The 19965-nt window shown below is 42.6% G+C and overlaps 1 protein-coding gene across 1 annotated transcript in view; it reads left to right on the top strand.

Annotated features, from left to right (window-relative positions):
• The window catches only part of slc12a5a (solute carrier family 12 member 5a), an 820727-nt gene that overhangs the window by 383972 nt on the left and 416790 nt on the right, over window positions 1-19965 (top strand). The window lies entirely within an intron of this gene.

Consider the following 19965-nt stretch of genomic DNA (forward strand, 5'->3'; position numbering starts at 1 on the left):
AACTGTTATTGTAATCTAGTGTGACTAATTTTAGACTAATAAAGTATTATCCTCAATTATCCTTGATCATATTCCAACAAAAAATCATGCAGATTTTAAAAATAAAGTATGATAAGTTATTTATATCATTAGAAATACCACCTCTCCAAAAGGTTCAAACATACATATATTTTTTAATTTAACATCACAGTGGCAAAGGTTGAAAACTGAAGCAGAAATTGAAACCTAATTTAAACAGGAGTCTGAAATTCTTAGCAGTACAAAGCTTTTTATTCTTTCATAAAACAGAATGTTTCCATTAGTTTTACATAAAGTTCAGCCTCCTGCTCTTAAGTACCATTGCACCCTCAATATCACCAGATTAGTTCAATTTAGAAGCTTTGGATGGCATCACACAGAAAGAGAAGAAGTATAAATTGAACTTCTTTTTAAAAACTCCAGACAATGAGACAAAGGAAACTTCGATATCTAGAGATTGCGACACTTTCAAATTACTAAGGAGGTCTGTGCATGTAATAAATCTACAGTAAGTGCATTTGCATTAGCAGACAATCCAACAAATACACATAAAGGACTTACCATCTTTAGTGTGGAATTGAAAATGGGCATTCATATTGTACTTCAGTGTTTTGGAAAGCATTTCAGAAATGTTTTTATATAGTTATACTATATAAATGTTTTACATATTTTCAAATATTTTGTGTTTAGGAGTCTTTTGTCAGAAGTGAGCCAGCAAATAGCTCCACTTCTTGTCCTTCTTTAGGCCTGCCTGTAGATCTTGGCCTGTCCTACCTTGTCTGTTGCTATGTAAAACTTGTAACATTGTGCAGCAGTCACATGATGGGGTGGGGCAGAAAGCATAAATTGTGTTGCTTACCCTGATATTCATTACTATGGTCAGCTTTGCTTTATGGAGCGGGATGTTGCACCTTAGTCACCTCATCTGCTTTAATCTGTTGGTGAGCCAGCATGAGGATGACATGCTCTGCTCTATCCTGCCACAGTCACTACAGTGATTGTACTTGATTTGTTCAAATGAAAGTTTAAAGTACTTGCAAATGTACATTTTGAATTTCCAGAGACTGTGCTCACTAAAATCTGATTCTAATTTGTCAAATTGTCTAAACACATCTGAGAGCAGGAAATATTCTAGAGCTTGAAATTGAATGTGTGTACCTGTGAGGGCCTTAAACAGCTTAATGAGCAATATGACTTGACTTGTAATTCCCACTGGCACTGTGTCTTCCGTTATGATGGGACTCTGTCATTTCCTTTTTGTCTTTCTGCCCATATTATTGTCTGCTAGTGATGAAGTCTGCTTCTGTGATTTATAATTATAAACATTCTGTCTTTTACTAAACTGCAACAAATTTTTTGCTTTTTACTTTGTGTCTGCAGAAGTATTTTAGTGTGCCTAATTGTCCTATCCTTTGGGAATATGTTAGGCTTTTTTTTCTAAATTATTTCTTCACTGTTTAAACCCTGTTGTCAATGAAAATGAACTTTACAGAGGCATTGGCTGTTTTTTCCTCTCCCTTTATATACACATTGGTCCTCTTGTATGCCAGACACATTTACCAAGTGCTTTACCTTGTGAGTGACTTTTACTTCACAGTGGGGTGCCTTTGATTCACAGCCTGTTCTGCTACATTTCTGAAAACACAATACTTCTGGGTTCTTCTCTAAAGGGAATTCTCTGGTGGTCTTGCATTATCTGGACTGCTTTATTCATATAATAGTCTACATCTTGTATTGTTGGGTAATTTTTGTCTAGATTTTGCTTTTAAGATGTTTGCTTATGCCTTTCATTTTTTGTCTTACTGCTTTTATGTTGAGTGGCACAGTGGACAACAGTATCCTGGGTTTGAATCCCACACCCTGTTGTTTTTTTAAAATTGGTGTGTTCTCTCCATATCTGTGGGGTTTTCTAATGGAATCAAACACAAGCTAAAATTAACAACCTTGATTTCCTATTAAAATTGGATAATATCTTTATAAATACATTTGTTTTTTATCAATTAAAGGTTAATTTCTTTCTGATATTTAGCCTGTATAAGCAAACTTCTAATATAGATGGATAAAAAATAGATAGGCAGAAAGATAGTGTTTTATTTGTTTTGCAGAAGTTCAAGAAATGTAACAAACAACATAGCACCAGCATCCCTTAAAATCACACCCAAATACAAAACAGGACAAAAATAATTCTGCCTTGGCTACAGATAAGAGAACAGTTACAGTAAGGCACTATAAAGATGTAGTGCTGTTGGGCTGAAAGTCCTCAGAGTTAGTGTGTCAGAGAGACAATGTTCAGCATTATTCATAGTGGCACTCAGTTTTAATTCTCTCCTTTGATATGACCTCTAGTGGTCCAGAGTGAATCCCATAACTGAGCCTGATTTTTTAATTTGCTTTTTGATTTGGTGCAGCAAAAGTCAATAACCAGGTCCTTGGTTTTGAAAAGAGTTGTAGGTGATTCTTTTTTGCACAAAGAAACAAAGGTCCTATACTATGTGAACAGTGGTAAAAGTGTCAACACGCTCCCCCTGTTTAAAATAGTTAATTTAAGCTTGGACCCTTCATGCCAACTGATATCCATCACAGCTACCTCTGACAGGCTTATCTGCCTATCGGTTTTTTAACTGCATTTATCTACACTGCTCTTTGTTCAAACAGACATGTCTTATGCATCCATCCATCACCCAACCCGTTATATCCTAACTACAGGGTTGCGGGGGGCTGCTGGAGCCAGTCCCAGTCAACACAGGGTGCAAGGCAGGAAACAAACCCTGGGCCGGGCGCCAGCCCACCGCAGGGCACACAAACTAGGGACAATTTAGAATCGCCAATGCACCTAACCTGCATGTCTTTGGACTGTGGGAGGAAACCAGAGTACCCGGAGTAAACCCATGCAAACACAGGGAGAACTTGCAAACTCCACACTGGGAGGACCCAGAAAGCGAACCCAGGTCTCCTAACTGTGAGGCAGCAACGCTACCCACTGCACGACCGTGCCGCCCTGTCCTATGCAGCTTAACCTTAATTTTATTTTGGACTTTTCACTAGTTGTTCCATTGGCGTATTACCAACAAAAGGAGCATTTTGTTGCGGACTCACTTACACCACAGGCCATCTGTTTCTATATTTGTACTGTGGAGGTGGTGGAGTCATGCAGTAAGGTGGGGGCTCAGTGAGAGAGACAGAGATCCCAGTGGACAGCACAAGGAGGTGCTCCGCTCACTGTGTTCAGAATCGCTAACTGCTCAGCCAAGGCCTAGGGCCTCTTTTAGCTTAGGCCAATAAGATATTGCCTCTGAAGTTGTAATCCAAACATTGTGGGTTTGCTGCTGATCAACTGTTACCACAGTGCAAATCTGTAAACTGAGATGGCTCGTGTTGTGTGGGAGCCTGTGACTAAATGCTGAGCCTCATCCACTTTTTCAGAACAACCCATAAAGACTTTTGTGACAGAAAATAATCATTCTCTAATAAAACTGTTTAACACAACAAAATCATCAGTGTTAAATTAACTCCTGTAAGTGTCAAAGTAACTCTTATAAATGTGGACCCATCTATAGAGTTAATATTAACACTATGAAAAGTACCAATCATCCTCCAGGAATGGAAACAGAGAGGATGCCTTAATGTATGAATGGTTAAGTATGTGAAGATATCCATCCATTCATCCATTTTCCTAATGCTGCATACACCATTACAAGAGTGTGCAGTAATCAGAAACTTTCTTGACAGTATTGGGCTCTCACTGGCTCGTTCACCCTTACCCTGTTTCTTAATGTCCTGTAATACTTAGATTCTTTAATTTATTTGCCAAACTCTAGATATTAGACAAACATAAATAAGAATTTTTTCATACCATTTTTCCCAATAATCCATTTCAGTCAAATAGTTCTCCTGTAACCTATATAAATGACTGGATGTGCAGTGAAGCTATGTTTGCTTATCCTAAGGTAATGATATAACCTGTAATTATTCAGACTGTCTCTGTAAAAAGCACACTTGTCAATCAGCCTGCTATAGATGAAGTTCTGTCAATTAGAGAAGCATAGTTTTTCCTGCATTGTATGGTGAGAAAGACCAGAGTTTGAAGCTCATGTATGGGGCGGCTTGGGTTTCACAGGGCATCATTCTCCTCAATGAACACCTGCTTCATATACTGTTTACCTCACAAAGTTGAATTTCCAGTGAAAAATACAAATTGTGTTTTGCTCACTCTAAAAATCATGCCATTGACACAAAAAATGGTTTGGAGGTAGGGGTGGGCAGCTGCTTACTGCGTAATAAGGTTTTCTGTCAAGAAAACACTGCAATGGGCACAATATGTGTGTAATATGAAGCGTGTCACATTTAAAAAAAAAAAAAACGTACTGTGTTCCTCCATGGTGATGTGAACAAGAGGCATAAATAGAGTTAATGGTGTGCCGCAGATTAGAACTGTAGAAAAAGCCACAGGTTAATACAAAAGTGTGAATGAGGCTTTAGGGGCAGCATTCCTTGTTTTCCACTCCCAAAAAACTCTTCTTAGTGTGTTTCACAATTGCAAAATCACCTCTGAAATATATTTTAGTGTGAGTTTCACAAAACTGAGCTTCAAAAATTGCCTGTACCGTCACTGCTGTTCACAGTTTAACTGCCGGACAGGATTTAGCAGATTTAGTCAAACTGAACACTCTTCCTATAATACATGATGGTTGTCAAGGGCTACTGCTCATTATGCTTACTATCACTGAGTACTCCTTCAGTCCATTGATTTTCTCAGACCGACAGGATTGTAAAGAGACTGTAATGAGAGCAAGGTAGGAACAAAATCTGAGCACACTAACATAGAACCAGAACTGCACACAGAATGCTAACGCATTCAACGTTACATGTCCTTGTGATGTGGCAGGTTACTGGAATGTATATAGAAAATAGCTCAACACAGACTGTGACCAGACCATGAACTGAAGGATTAAAGTCTGCAAGGCAGTAGCTTTAATCTAATGTAACCACACATTTCATTTTGCTCTTTATGAATGAGTATTTACTGTACATATGGAAACTATTGGCAATAAACATCATGGGGCCTGTGGCAAAACTGAAGTTCATGTAGGAAAACTATGTTCAAATGAGGTTAAACTGCAAATTTCAGCTTTTTCAGCTTTTCATCTTTCATCATTTTCAGCTTTGCTTCCATTTAGGAGACGTACATCAGCCCATCCAACTGGATAAAAGGACTTTGTTGTCCCTATCTGGAAAGGGAAGGTTAATCTCGTAGGTTGTGGTAACTACAAGGGAATAACACTGCTCTCAGTGCCGGGGAAGGTCCTTGCTAGGGACATCCTTAATAGGATTTGTGATAGCTTGCTAACCTATAAGTGTCAGGAGCAGTCTGGTTTTACACCTTGGCACTGTGGGTTCTCAAATTGCAAATGCCTTTGTCGATTTTTGTAAACTGTTTGAGTCAGTTGATTGAGCTGCCTTGTGGGATATCCAGCAACTTTGCGGCATCCCCTGAAGTTGCTGGATATAATGACCAGCGTGTACACTGGTACTGTGAGTGCTGTGAAGAGTGCAGGCAGAGCCTCTGCGTTTTTTTCAGTTGATTCTGGGGTTTGTCAGTGGTGTGTTTTTGCTCGTACTCTATTCAATACTTGCATGGACTGTGTGTTGGGAAGGATCATGGGGTCCAGCAGGTGTGGGTCATCTATTGGTGAAGAAAGATTGACTGGTCTTGATTTTGCCAACAATGCTGTGATCTTCGCAGAGTCAATGGAGTTTCTGATCAGGCCTCTCGAGAGACTGAGCGATAAATCTGAGTGTCTGGGCTTGTGAGTGTCCTGGATAAAACGCAAGATCCAGGCCTTTAATGACCTCTTGGGCACAGCCATCAGCAGTGTGTCTGTCTGTGGAGGGTATGTCGGCCTAGTCCAGAAGCTTACTTACCTAGGCAGCAACATTCATGTCTCTGCTGACTCTCCCTATGAAGTCAGTAGACAGATTGGGAGAGCATGGAGGGTCATGAGTTTGCTGGAAAGGGGTGTGTGGCGCTCCTCTTATCTCTGTAAAAGGATAAAGGTCCTAGTCTTTAGAGTCCTTGTACTTCCTGTTTTGCTATATGGTTATGAGACATGGATGCTATCCAGTGACCTGAGAGGAAAACTGGACTTCTTTGGTACTGTGTCTCTTTGGAGAATCCTTGGGTACAGCTGGTTTGGCTTTGTGTTGAATGAGTGGTTGCTCACGGAGTTCCGAATAAGGCACATTACCTGCATTGTGAGGGAGCGTCAGTTATGGTACTACGGCCATGAGGTGTGATTCTTCGATGGTGTTCAAGCTTGAAGGATCCTCATTGTTGAGGACATGAGTGGCTGGACCAGGCCAAGGGGATGCCCACGTAACCCGTGGCTGCGGCAGATAGATGATCATTTCCTAGTGGGACTGGACCGTATCTGCTTGGGTGTTGAATATTTTGAAGATTAGTGTTCCTGGTGTGCAGCACAAAGAAATTGTGCTAGACATTCCAAATAAATAAACCTGTGATCCCCATTACAGTCATTTTCACCCACATTTTAATCTTTATCCCATTTAAAGTTGTTTGGGGGCTGCCTCAACAGCTTTAAAAATAAGATTGAAACCAGACTTGGCTAGGAGGATAGTCTTCCTCATTGCCCATTCATGCATGCATTCACACTCACTTGTCCCTTGCCAGTTTAGAGCTGCAAGTAACATTCCATCTTTGAGATTAGATGAGAAGTTGTAATGCTTGGGGTCTCAGGTGGCATTTATTTAAACAGGTCTTTACCATACATGTACTGATGGAGTAGTAAGCAAGATTGTGGCCTTATGGGACTTAGACCCAGTTTTAGTTAGATGCTAGATGTGTGAGATAAAAGAAATAACGTGAGAAAAATAGCAAGGATTCAGGAGAAAGTACACTCTAATGCAATATATAGATTCTATAAATATCCTGTTACTACCAGGAATGGCTGTTTAATATTTCCTAAGAAGAAATGTTATTGTGCAACCATACTAGTGTTACAATTGGGTTTCTGTTTATATTTTTAATGTGGGTATTTCAACCAATTTTTTATGATGTTATAATTGTTGTGGAAGTTTTTGAAGCTGCAGATTTCTGATGTTACTTTTTCATTCTATCATTTCCTTTATGAGTTGTTGAATTTCTTGTTGTATTTTGGATGCCATCTTGTATTCTAACAATTGCTGCTGTTTCAGATGCCCATCATAGGGGTGTTTCTTCAGAGGTTGTGACCTACGCGTAACTGATGCTACACATTTAAAGTTCACCTAACAGTCACTTACTTGTCTGAGTTGCGAATTTAAACCCCTTTGCTTTAATCTTTTCTCGTTTAATTTTCTTTTTTGTATTGAATTTTTTGCTAATGTTATTTGACTATGATTTTTGTTTCATGCCTTGGCTTGATGATTGATGACCTTATTCTCGTATCATGTCTATCTTGTGGTGCTTATTAAAAGTACTTGTCATCTTGCCGACAATACAATTGAAGGCAATTTTTCTGGGTTTTGTTATTAACTAATACATTTTTGGTAAATACCTGATCTTGTGAATTATTCCTGTATAGCTTTTCTCTTTATCTTTAACGGTCTTAAATTTGCATTTTTTGGTTAGAAATGGATTTTGTTTTCTGATTTATACTGATTTATAGCAGTCGTCACAACTAAATTGCAAATAAAAAAATATATGTCACCATGTTTTAAGTTGGAAAAATAGTATGGAGAGCTACCAATATCTAAAGTATTTTGTGGCTGTGCAGTGACAAACACTGCAGTGACAGAGAACCTGGTTCACCAATTGTCAGGGACAAGATCCCAAGTGGTTGCATTGTTTGCCTCAAGATCTTTGCTGCTCCTTCTCCTTTTTACCTAATATTTTGTATCACTCTTTTGTAAAGATGCTTTTCCTTCTCTAGCTCCTCATCTAATTGTTAAGCATTGGCTCTGGCTTTGGTTTGGCAAATCAGCCCTCTTCTGGTGGTGTTGTCATGTATGCACCCATTTCTGATATCATGTTTTATGATTTTCATTCTATCAGGACATTCACATTATATTCACTATTAAAATAGTGTTACTTTAGAAGGACAATGATTGGTAATTTTTGCTCTAACGGATTTGACTCCTCTGGAATGAAGATCCGAGATTTTATACAATAGTTTAATAGCATATGGTCTTTGATTTTAGAAATCTTAAACTTATTACAACATTGAAAAATGGCACCTTGTATGACTTGGTTAAAGTTTTGGATTACATAATCATTTTGAAGGACAATTATAATGCATAAGACAAAATGTAAAATATGTGCAACAGATCTTAGAAGCCATTAAGCATCACATATTATCATATAAAGATTAAAGGCAGTCATATTTTAATTAATAGTTGTTAAATTATTCATCAATATTATATCTATGTAAAATTTAAGATGATATATGCTATTGTAGATGCTGCTTTGTCTAAATTCACGCTTTGTAACCAGCCATCCATCCATCCTTAACTTTTCTGAATCTGCTAGAGTCTAAAGCTTTGTGTGTGTGTGGCAGCAATCAACCCCAGATGTAATACCAAGCCAGAACTAGGCACACTTATCCACACAGCCATACACATTCAAACCAAGCTACTTAGGGGTTGCTAGTCAGCCTAATTTGAATATTTTGGGCATGTGCAAGAAACTCGACTAACAAGAAAAAAATCAACATTGAGGACAATTAGACGTCCCACAGACAGTGGCCAAGTGCCAGGTAGAGATGTGAATCCAAGCCTCAGGAGGCAGAGGTGAGGCTCTGTGAGGCAGAGGTGATAATTACTGCACCATCTCTACTGCATCATCCAGCGTATTGGAATGTTTCTCTCAGTAGCAATAAAAATCCATTCATTTGTACACTGTCTAAACTGATTTCAAAAAGGTTAGAAGGTAAAAAAAATATATATATAATAAATTTAAAAGGAAAATTCAACAAAACAACTAGTACATAGCATAGAAAACATAGAAAATCAATACAGCCTGCAAAAAAGTATGAAAATTTGCATGTAGCATCAGAATACCCACCATAAGGGGTAAAATTAAGCCAAGTGTTTTAGTTACAAAAATGTACAGTAGAACGACAACACCTGGACAACTCTAGATTAATTTCTGCATTTTCTCAACAAACTTATCTAGGGCAAGGTCATGGGGCAGCTGTAGACAATGCCAACAAGCATAGGGCACAAATCAGGGATAATCCCTGGTAAGGGAGTTAGTTTATCGTAGGGTGAAACCAACATTTAGGCAAATCTATCAATGCCAGTAAACCTAACCTGCAAGTCTTTGGACTGTGGAAGGAGTCCTAAGCAGACACAGGATAAACATGCAAACTCCACAAAGGGACCACACAGGATGTGAACCCCGGTTTCCATATTGTGAGGGAGCAGTGCCACCCAGAACTGTAAATCATGAGCTTAAGTCTTTTAACAAACAAACAATACGGGCTGCTCCTCCGAGCCTTCCAATGCGCTTTTCAACTTCCCTTTCTGCATAATAAGGTGACTTAGAAGCTGTCTGTTATGCTCTGATCATTTGGTGGACTGTGTTGCCTAGCAATGCATCACTTTCAGTTTATTTTTGGAATCACTATTTAAAGAAGTCCCTACAGCCACGGAAAAAATGTTGCTTCATGTTGGCTCCTAAAACTCAGAACAGTTAAAATACCCACCAGATTCTAACAAAACATCTGCATTTAAGGGACCAAATAATATAAGTTAAAGAAAGATATGGATATCTAATAAATATCAAAACAAATAAATAGCTCAAAAGACTACAAAGATAAGCATCCAGACTAACAAAGTTTCAGTCATACTGTTCCCATAATAACAGTGTCAGTCTTTACTGAAAAAGAAGTAAGAAAGAAAATCTAGAAATAGAGAAAAAAAATCCAGATGAATAAAGCATGTGAATAATCTGAAAAGATTACCTGGATGCTTATCAACATATTCTAATACAAGTTTGTCTCTTTTTAGCTGTTTATAATTTTTCTTTAAGTAACATCCACCCTTTTTACTTTTTTTTTTTTTTAAGTTGTTGACTCCTAAATGTCCAGTAAACATTTTTTTCTGTCATATCCCTATTCTTCCCCGATTTACCCATGAGGCAAAAAAGACTGAGAGAGTCCCTGTGCCCGCTAGCCAGTACAATTCCCTTAGCCCAGGAACTCATTTTAACTCGCCTTCAAGGCAAACGGCATGGCTGAGTGGCAAAGACATTGTGCTTTCAACTGCAAGATTCCTGATTGATTCAGTTCACTATGTGCACTCTAGGAAAGTCACTTATACTGGGCAAAATATATATTTATAAATGTACCAAGCTCTGCAAGTGGGATGGCATTTACTATAAAAAATGCAATGTAAAGTAAGCATTGTTTGTTTATGTTCCCTAACCTCAAATTCACATTAATTGTTAATTGCACATGTGCAGTGTTTTCGGGCCTTTGTTTTCCCCCTGCTCTCTGAAAGCCCTTCATCCTTCTTGTTTGTTTTTTCCAGCTACACAACTTACAACAGACCTGAATATATTTTTTGATTTTAATTCTTTGTTTTGGTTTCTTTCTTCTATTAAAAAATGTCAAGGTTTAATTTTGTGTGTCTGCATATTCATATCCTAGCAGAGTGAGTTTACCCTGTGGTTTGTGTGTTGAATCCAATGTTCTAGTGTAGTGATGGGGCCACTGTGCTGTGAAAAAGTGGCACTGTCCTTCACGTGACAGTCGCAATAAAAGATTCTCAGACACCTTTCAAAATTAGTAGAGTGTATCCCGATGTCATGGCTAAAGAGGACACCATGGCCTTGCCCATTCTGGCCCACTAATCATCCCTTGTCACTACCTGGCTAACTATCTCTCTTGTCCCTTCATTAGGTAATAGCTAATGTGTGGTGAGCCTTTGGCACAAGAATGGCTGCTGTCGCATCACCCAGGTGGATGCTGCACACTGGTAGTTACTGATTTGACTTCCTACTGTCTATGTAAAGTTTTTGAGTAATTAGATAAATGCTATATAAATGAAATTTATACTGTGTATATACTGGGGTTAGCAAAAGAAGATTTACACTTGTTTGTATGGAGAATGACATGCAGGTTATAATTGCAATGGCTTTATTAACTCACTAAAGTCACAATGTCAGCAATAAATAATACAATAATTAATAAATAAATAAAAATACAAGAATAAACTGTGTGTATTATGTACTCACAACTGTAAACCTACTTTTGCCCACCACTGTGTGTGCGTGTGTGTGTGGATGCCAATGGAATGGAAGAACTGGGGGAGAGAGGATTGCTGAGGCAATACCTCATCTGGGAGGCTAAAGGGCATCCCTCCTGGGTGGTTGTGGCACCACGAATTCCCATGCTGGGAGCTGAGGTTTGGTGCAGCCAAGGTCCCATGGGTGCCACCAGGGGGAGCTGCAGAGCCCTATAGAGAGGACTTCCACCACACGTGGGAGTGATTCCAGCTAATACTGATGAGCCATGTGGAACACTACCAGGACATGAATAAAAGGAGCCACATCACTCCATTCAGGGAGCTAGAGACGGGAGGTGGAGGACAAAGCTTGCAGAGAGAGGAGTGGAGGCAGCAGAGAAAGAGACAAGGAAGAAGAAGAAAGAATGGACTGACTGTGCTGTGCTTTGTTGTTCTGTGCTGTGGGAGCAAAGAAACAGTGCGCCACAACTGAAATAAAAAGTGTTGTGTCCTGGAACTCATGTCTCTGCCTGTCTGTGTCTGGTTAGGGTGGCTGTATGTGCCCCGGTGGTCCACAATTGGCATCCCAGATGGGACTTCCTGGGCGTCAGCTGGCAGGGGACTCATTTTAAAAATTCTTGTGGACAACCTGACACGACAGAGTGAGGCACGCACACACGCCAGCCTGCAGCTCACCCTGAGAACTGCCGAAGGCTCACAGAAGCGCATTCCCAATCTAATGGGGAAGAAGAAGGCCAGGTGAGCCCTGAAAGCAGTGGGCTCCTAGACATGTGCCGTCATTGCTGATGCCCAGGTCAGTGTACCTGACAAAGAGGCCACCCAGAATAAACACACTCCGGGAGACAGGATCTGGGAGGTAATTGTTGCGCCCAGCAGCAGTCTGCCCTGGGAATGCTATCTGTCTGTCCCCCTTTCATACTTCTTAGAAGGGGACTGCCCAGATCTGCATCTCTGGCCAAAGCACACAGACCCATGTAGCAATGGCCGGGGGATCACTGCTTTCAGGAAAACGAAGGCAGGGGGAGGATTGCCTGAAGTCTCATCTCCCCATCGGGCCAAGTCAAAAGGAGGAGGGGCGGTAGAGGGCAGGACCTCCCAGGAGTAGGCAAGGGATTGGATTGTGTATGTTGGGTTGCAAGTGGGGTGCAGGACTTTCCGGCTATATAGAGTACAGGTGAGTGGCTGTTGCACCGTATATAATACTGGAATTCTGAGTGAATTGTTCCCGGATGTGACAGAAGGGAAACGAGTAGCCAGAAGTCTGAAAAAAGACAAGGGTGTAATGAGCGATCATGCCGTGACGGCTAAGAGACGTATAAGGGGCCAGACGGTGCAGAGATGGTTGCCCTCAAGTTAAAAGGGGTGCAGACAGCACTGGGATTTTCTTTATGTCACAGAGTGACCCAGACTGTCACTTTACCCCAGAACAAATGAGGGACCTGGAAAACGAAGACCAGGTCACCAAAGGGTGCAGCACATGAACCTGTCTGCTCACGTGTGGTGGAGGGCTGCTCTCCACGAAGCGGAGGGATGACCTGACCTCAGGTGATCATAAGGTGAAACAGGGCTTCCCGCAGTGTTTTCATGCCCAAAGGGGAGCAGCGATGTTATGAGTGCCATAGAGTCGGCCACAGGTGGAAGCCCTGCCCTGATAGAGTCTCCAAAGATGCCTGGTGAGGGCGTTGGCGTGGCGCCTCCCCATTACCCTTTTGTCTTTGATTTACAAGACGAAACCAAGGACCAGATAAAATCTGCTGCCTATCTACTGGAACAGCCTTCGCTGGACAGGACGTTTCACCCCACAAGGCTCAGCTGAGGAAGGGTTAATATGATGGGTGGCCACGGCCATAACTTGGCGGAACGTCAATGGAATGGAAGGAGAGGGGCAGAGAAGATCGCTGAGGTGATACCTCCTCTGGGACGCTAGAGGGAAGCTCTTCTGAGCGGCTGTGACACCACAGATTCCTGTAGAGTACGCTGGGAGCCAGAGTCAGGAGGTGAAGGAAAAAGCTTGCTGAGAGAGGTGTGAAGGTGGCAGAGAAAGAGAGAGAGAAGAAGAAGTAAAAGAAAGAAGAATGGACTGAGCATTATTGCTGGAGCTTTTGTACTGTGCTCTGTAGTGGGGAGCGGGTAAAAGCACTGCCACATGAGAAATAAACATGTGTTACTCTAGCTCCCCGACTGTAGGAAGGTGGCCCACTTTATAGTCACCCAGACATGTTCCAGGTACTCACTGACATTCTTCAGGCGGCACTTCCTGGTGTGGCTGAAGTGCTGCACTCTGGGAGTCGCTGGAAGGTCCTTCCTCCACCTTCCCAGGTGTGGCGGAAGTGTCGATCTTTGGGGCTTTATGAGGCTTAGGGTGCAGCCATGGGCCCCCATGGGTTTGAGCCTCCCTGCTGCTTCCCCGTGGTTCCCCTGCTATCCAGGCAGTTGCCCCCACTTGGACTGGAGGACGTATAGATCTCCTTCCGAGCAGCTTCCCCAGCCTCCTGCCACTATATATATATATATATATATATATATATATATATATATATATATATATTGTGGTTGGCCAGTGGAAGGACAGACTGGAAACAGTTGGAACATTGGGACTCCAACCAGGTCGTCACATTTAATCATCGCGAGACGAACAGACAAAATAATCAAAAGTAATGAAAATAGAGCTTCAGCACTCTCGCATAAGGGACTTCCTTCGCAAGATTCAGTCCTTTCAAAACATTACGGGCTCTGGCGTGCAGCTCGTTCTGGTATCCCAGTAGAAGCTGCCTTTCTCTTTGTCGGTGCTACCTTTGTAAAGGTACTTCCGGAAAGGGCAGGGTTAAGTGCCCTTGTCGGGCGGTTTCTCGAAGGTGTGGAGGAAGAGGAAGAACAGGACAAGGTCAGCGGTAGCACCCCTCTCATCTCGGCGGGCTATTTTGTACCTTTCCCTGGCCCGTAGAGGAGTCCTCTGATGCCCATGCGTAACAAGGCCCCCCCCCACCTTAGCTCAAGCCCGGAGGGGCAAGCGGATCTTACCATGAGGTCGTGGATGCGGGAGAGTGCATCCACATTGGCATGTAAGGTGCCCTTACAGTGTATTACCTTAAAGTTATATTGTTGCAGGCTCAGGAACCACGTTATTCTTGGATTTGTGTCGTGAGCAGCAGAGAGCCACTGTAGGGGAGCATGATCAGTGACTAAGGTGAATTTGCGGCCCAACAAAAAATAATGTAGCGGGGTTATCGCCCACTTAACGACTAGTCCTTCCCGTTCCATCGCACCGTATAAAATACATAATGATACATAATGGAGTGTTCGGCTCCTTCGACGGCTTGGCTTAACACAGAGGAGAATGAAAGGACTAGAGAAGTCAGGTGATTTTAATATCAGAGCCGAAGTCAGGGCCCTTTTAAAGTCACTAAATGCAGCAACTGCCTGGGATTCCATACCATAGAATTAGAGGCCTTCTTCTTTGTCAAATCTCTTAGAGGCGTAGCTCGCTCGGAGAAGCAGGGTACAAACCAGTGGTAGTACCCGGCTAAGCCCAAGAAAGCTTGCACTTGCCTTTTTGTTAGCAGCCAGTTGCTTATGGCAGCTATTTTGGACCACTGTGGTTTGATCTGTTCTCCGCCCACTACATAGCCTAGGTCAATCCAAAATGAAACTTCTGTCGATTGATCCGGAGTCCTGCCTGGTGTATGGACGTCTCTGTCACATGCAGTAGGCGTTCTTTCCAGGTGCAGGAAAATATGACAATATCATCCAGATAGGTAGCACTATAGGCATTACGGGGCCAGAGCAGTAGGTCCACCAGATGTTGGAAGGTCACCGGAGCCCCGTGCAGCCCAAAGGGAAGAACTCGGTACTGCCATTGGCCACTAGGGGTACTAAATACAATTTTTCCTTCGCAGTCTCATTCAAGGTGATCTGCCAATATCCTGTCCAGGGAGGAGAAGTAGAAGGCATCTCCCAGACAATGTAGCATGTCGTCCACCCGAGGCATAAGATAAGCATCAAAACGTGAAATTTGGTTAAGCCGGCGGAAGTCATTACAAACGTGCCAACTTCCATCCAGCTTAGGAATTAAGACAATCGGGCTGGACCAGGGGCTGTGACTGGCCTCTATCACGCCCATCTCCAGCATTCGACCTATTTTTAACTCCACCTCTGCCCTCTCAGCCTCTGGGAGTCTATAGGGATGCTCTCGCACCAGCGCTGCCGGTTCTGTGATAATATCGTGGGTTATGAGTGAAGTGCAGCCTGGCAGAGATCTGATAACCCCTTCCAACAAACTTATTATTTCTGCGATCTTGCACCTTTGTTTGGGAGTGAGCTCTTCCCCAAAATTTAAGTGTTCGGTGTCCATACATAAGGAAGTAGCATAAGCCACCGTTGCCTCCTGGGAAATACGGTCTACCCACGGCTTTAGTGGGTTGACGTGGCAGATCCTCTCCTTGGGACGCCGGCTGGGTTGATAAAGTAGATAATCTACCAATCCTTTCCATTCGCGTACTTCAAATGGCCCTTGCCAGTGGGCTAGGAGCTTAGAATGGCTGATAGGGATGAGCGCCATGACGTGGTTGCGGAGCGGAATTCATGGAAGCGGGAGTTTTGGTTGTACAACTGGGCCTGCGCATGCTGTGCCCCTTCTAAATGCTCCCGGACAATCAGGCTTAGGCGCTCTAAACAATCCCTAAGCTTGGCTACATGCTCCAGTATACTTCGGTAAGGAGGTTGTACTTCGTCTTCCCAGCCCTCCCGAATGAGATTGAGGAGTTCTCTGGGTTGTCTCCTGTACAGAAGTTTTAAGGGCGAAAACCCTGATGAGGCTTGATGAATTTCCTGGAAGGCGAAGAGGACTTGAGGGAGGAGCTGGTTCCAATCTTTCCCGTCTGTCCAGACCACCTTTCTCAGCATCTGTTTGAGTGTTTGGTTAAAACGCTCAACTAATCCATCTGTTTGGGGATAATATACAGATGTTCTGAGTTGGCAAATCCGGAGTATTTTAGCCACCCCTTGAAGGTTTGGGACATGAAGGGTGTTCCTTGATCCATGAGGATTTCTTTGGGAATGCCCACTCTTGAAAAAACCCTGTTAAGCTCCCAGGCTATTATTTTTGATGTAGCCACTTGCAGTGGGATGGCTTCTCGATATCGGGTGGCGTAATCAACCATGACCAGCATATACTTATGTACCCTAGCTGAGCATTCGAGGGGTCCCACAATGTCTAGACCTATTCTCTCGAACAGGATATCAATTATGGGCAGGGGAACTAGAGGGGCACAATCCTTCCTAGGAATGTGAGTAAGCTAGCATTCGGGGCAGGACCTGCAAAATCGCGACACCTCCTCGTGCATGTCCAGCCAATAAAAGCGTGCTGTTATATGCTTGAGGGTTTTTTCAAGGCCTAAATGACCCCCAACAAACGAGCGTGGGCCAGGTCACATATTTCCCGTCGGAACAGATCGGGGAACCAGGAGTTGGCTGCATACTCCGTTATGGCCACCCAATGTAAGAGATCATTCTCGATGACAAAGTGAGGCATGGGTGGGATGAAAATCTTTGGAGGGGTGTCCATTTACGGCCACTACTGCACTTCTAGCATGTTTTAATGAGTCGTCGTTCCACTGCTCCCGCCTAAAAGAGGAGGGAAGGGGGTGGAACCAGACTGCTATGCCAGGTAATTCATGGGGGCAGTACTCAGCAGAGGCAGCAGAGTCATGGGAGGTAGGGGGTGTGTTACCCTCGGCCTCTGGCACCTCCTCTGTAGGCTCCAGATCTGCAGGATCACTCTGAGTAGCCGACATTTTATCTGTTCTCCTACATGGCTGGGACTCTTTCTTGAATGAGTGGCTCTCGTCCATATGGTCCAGGAACCAATCAGACATGGCTCTGTCTGCTCTGAGTTGTTTTAGGACCAGTCTCTTCCCAGTATTATGGCATATGGAGGCTTCAGAAGCACTATCGCATGCTTTTGTGCCAAATGTCCATGGACTAGGAGCCAACACATTGCAATGGGGTACTCCTTAATCTCACCGTGAATGCAGGTAAGACTGGTCCTTTTATTATCATACTGTCCCGAGCAGACATAGAAGGCAGCAATGACAGTCACATTGCTTCCCATATCATAGAGTGCTCGGACTAGGTGTCCATTCAGTCTGGTCGGGTCTGTGTAGGGAGAAGTGAGAGGGTTAGACGCAACCGCATAACAGTACCTGCCTGCTTCAGCCCAAGCACAGTCCATCTGGTCATCTTCCTTGGGGCAAATGACCACCATGTGCCCTGGCTCGCTGCAGCGGTAACAACGTAGTGGAAGGGGGGACCTTTCCCTTTTTCTGGGAGGGTTCTCTAGGTCCTGCGCAAGATTTTCACTGCGGTTGTTTCGGCTGGAGAGGATTCGACGCTGTTCTTCTTGTCACTCGGTTTGACTGGCAGATCAGTGGTGTTTAGTTATTTCCACAAGGGTTTCCATATCAGCCCAGGGTAATCTTCGCACTGCCCTCATTAGATTTTCGGTAAGGACGTGTGCGAGGAACTACCTCAACTACGCGCTTACTTCCCCATAGGTCGAAGGCCTAATCTTCTCGGATCAAACTTCCATTCCCAGCAGCACTGTGCTTGACACGTAGGGGTTAATCTGTAGCGAGCAAGGATTTCTCTCTTTAAAGTGGGATAATCTCTGGCTATATCTTCATCCAAATCATAATAGAGAAAAGTTGCTAGTATGTGACTCCACTCCCGGTGCGGCCAAAGTTGTCTGCTAGCAGTGCGCTCAAATACGCCTCCACGTCTTCTCGTGGTCTCATAGGAACGAGCAGTTGGGCAGGTCTTTATTCTCTCGGGTGAACGCGGTGCCCATCTGTGCCTCAGTGGTAGCCCCCCCTCGCTTCGGCAGGCTATTGTGTACCTTTCCCTGGCCCGAAGAGGGGGTCCTCCGACATCCATGCGTGAAAATATCCTCTTTAATAAAACAAATGTGCGTCCAAGTGTCCGTATGTGTTTCTTCTGGTGAAATGCGCATGCGTGGGGCCGCACGTGTTCAGTCTCTCCCTGTGCAGAGAAAGAGAGAGAGACACACACAGGCATGTGTGCGAGAGAGACACACACACACAGACGTGCAAGACACACACATACACACACACAGGCATGCGAGAGAGAGAGACACACAAACACACAGGCACGCAAGAGAGAGATACACAGGCGCACGAGAGAGAGACACACAGGCACGCTTGAGAGACACACACACAGGCGCGCGCGAGACACACACACACACACACACAAAGGCGCGAGCGTGCATTGCTGCAATGTTACTTTTCTTGGTTGTTAATTAAATTACGGAATTTTCAAATGTTCATTTTTTTCCCTGTGCTTAAAACTCATTAAAAAAAAGTGTTTTTAGCAAGTGGGTCGTAAAGCTATAGTTTGAACTCTTGCAGTGTTACTTTTCTCTGTTGTTCAAGGTTTTCTCAGTGTTATTCAATGTTTTTACATTTAGTTTACTATTACACGGTGAATTCTACGGTATAATTAAGTATATTTGTGCTTAAAAACTTAAAATATATATTTACATACAGTTCATACGGTCTGGAACGGATTAATTGTATTTACATACAATCCTATGGGGGAAATTACTTCGGTTCACGACCAAATTGGGTTACAACCAGAGTTTTGGAACGAATTATGGTCGTTTAACCGAGGTTCCACTGTATTACTGTCAGAGAAAATTACAGGCATTTTATGGAAATACAAACCAGTATTACTGCGAGAGAAAATTAAAGGCACACAATACAGGGACGCATATTACAGCCACTTACAAGGTCCCTTGCCATTTAATATAGACTGTTCATACAAATGTTTATGCACTACTGTTCTAGCGCCCGTTATTGTAACGGGCTTAATGTCTACTATATATATAATTTTTTTAATGAGCATATATAAAATTATAGTCCTGACTTGCTTGCCTTCCTGCCATAGAACTGACTTTGATGGAATTACCCTGTATCTTAAGATGTACTGTATGTGTATGCATTGTTTAGCCACTGCTTTGAGCTGTTCTTAGACAGATGAGGCAGAATTATTCCATACTTAACTATACTTACCATAAGCACAAGGTTGAGCAATAAAGCGTATGTAAGTGTTAAAGTATGTATGAGACTAGTGTTCCATCATTCCTTGCATTCGTTCTCTCAGTTTCAGTTTGCTTTGTCTGTGCAGCATAGATAGATAGATAGATAGATAGATAGATAGATAGATAGATAGATAGATAGATAGATAGATAGATAGATAGATAGATAGATAGATAGATAGATAGATAGATAGATAGATAGATAGATAGTACTTTATTTATCCCAAAGGGTTCATTTACAGTACCTGTTTATAGACAGTCAAGAAGTATTGTAACAAACAACAACCTCCCTCAAATGCACATCAAAATTACCAAATTGAAGAAGAACATTTCTCACTTGGCTAAAGATATTGGTGTAGATATTAACTAGTAGCATTTTAACACATTTTTATTGAATCATTTGTTGGCTAAAAGTACTCAATGATACTGTGTCACAGAGATATGCATCCTGTAATTAAAAAGTGGAATATAAAAGTAGAATATAAATGGATGAATGACCAACAAATACACTGACAAAGCTACCAATTCATTATTCCTCTCTGCCCTGTTACTTTGGAATAGGGGGCTGACAACCAAGGACCATTTTACTGAAA

Source organism: Polypterus senegalus, chromosome 14 (assembly GCF_016835505.1).
Source record: "Polypterus senegalus isolate Bchr_013 chromosome 14, ASM1683550v1, whole genome shotgun sequence".
Taxonomy (NCBI): Eukaryota; Metazoa; Chordata; class Cladistia; order Polypteriformes; family Polypteridae; genus Polypterus; species Polypterus senegalus.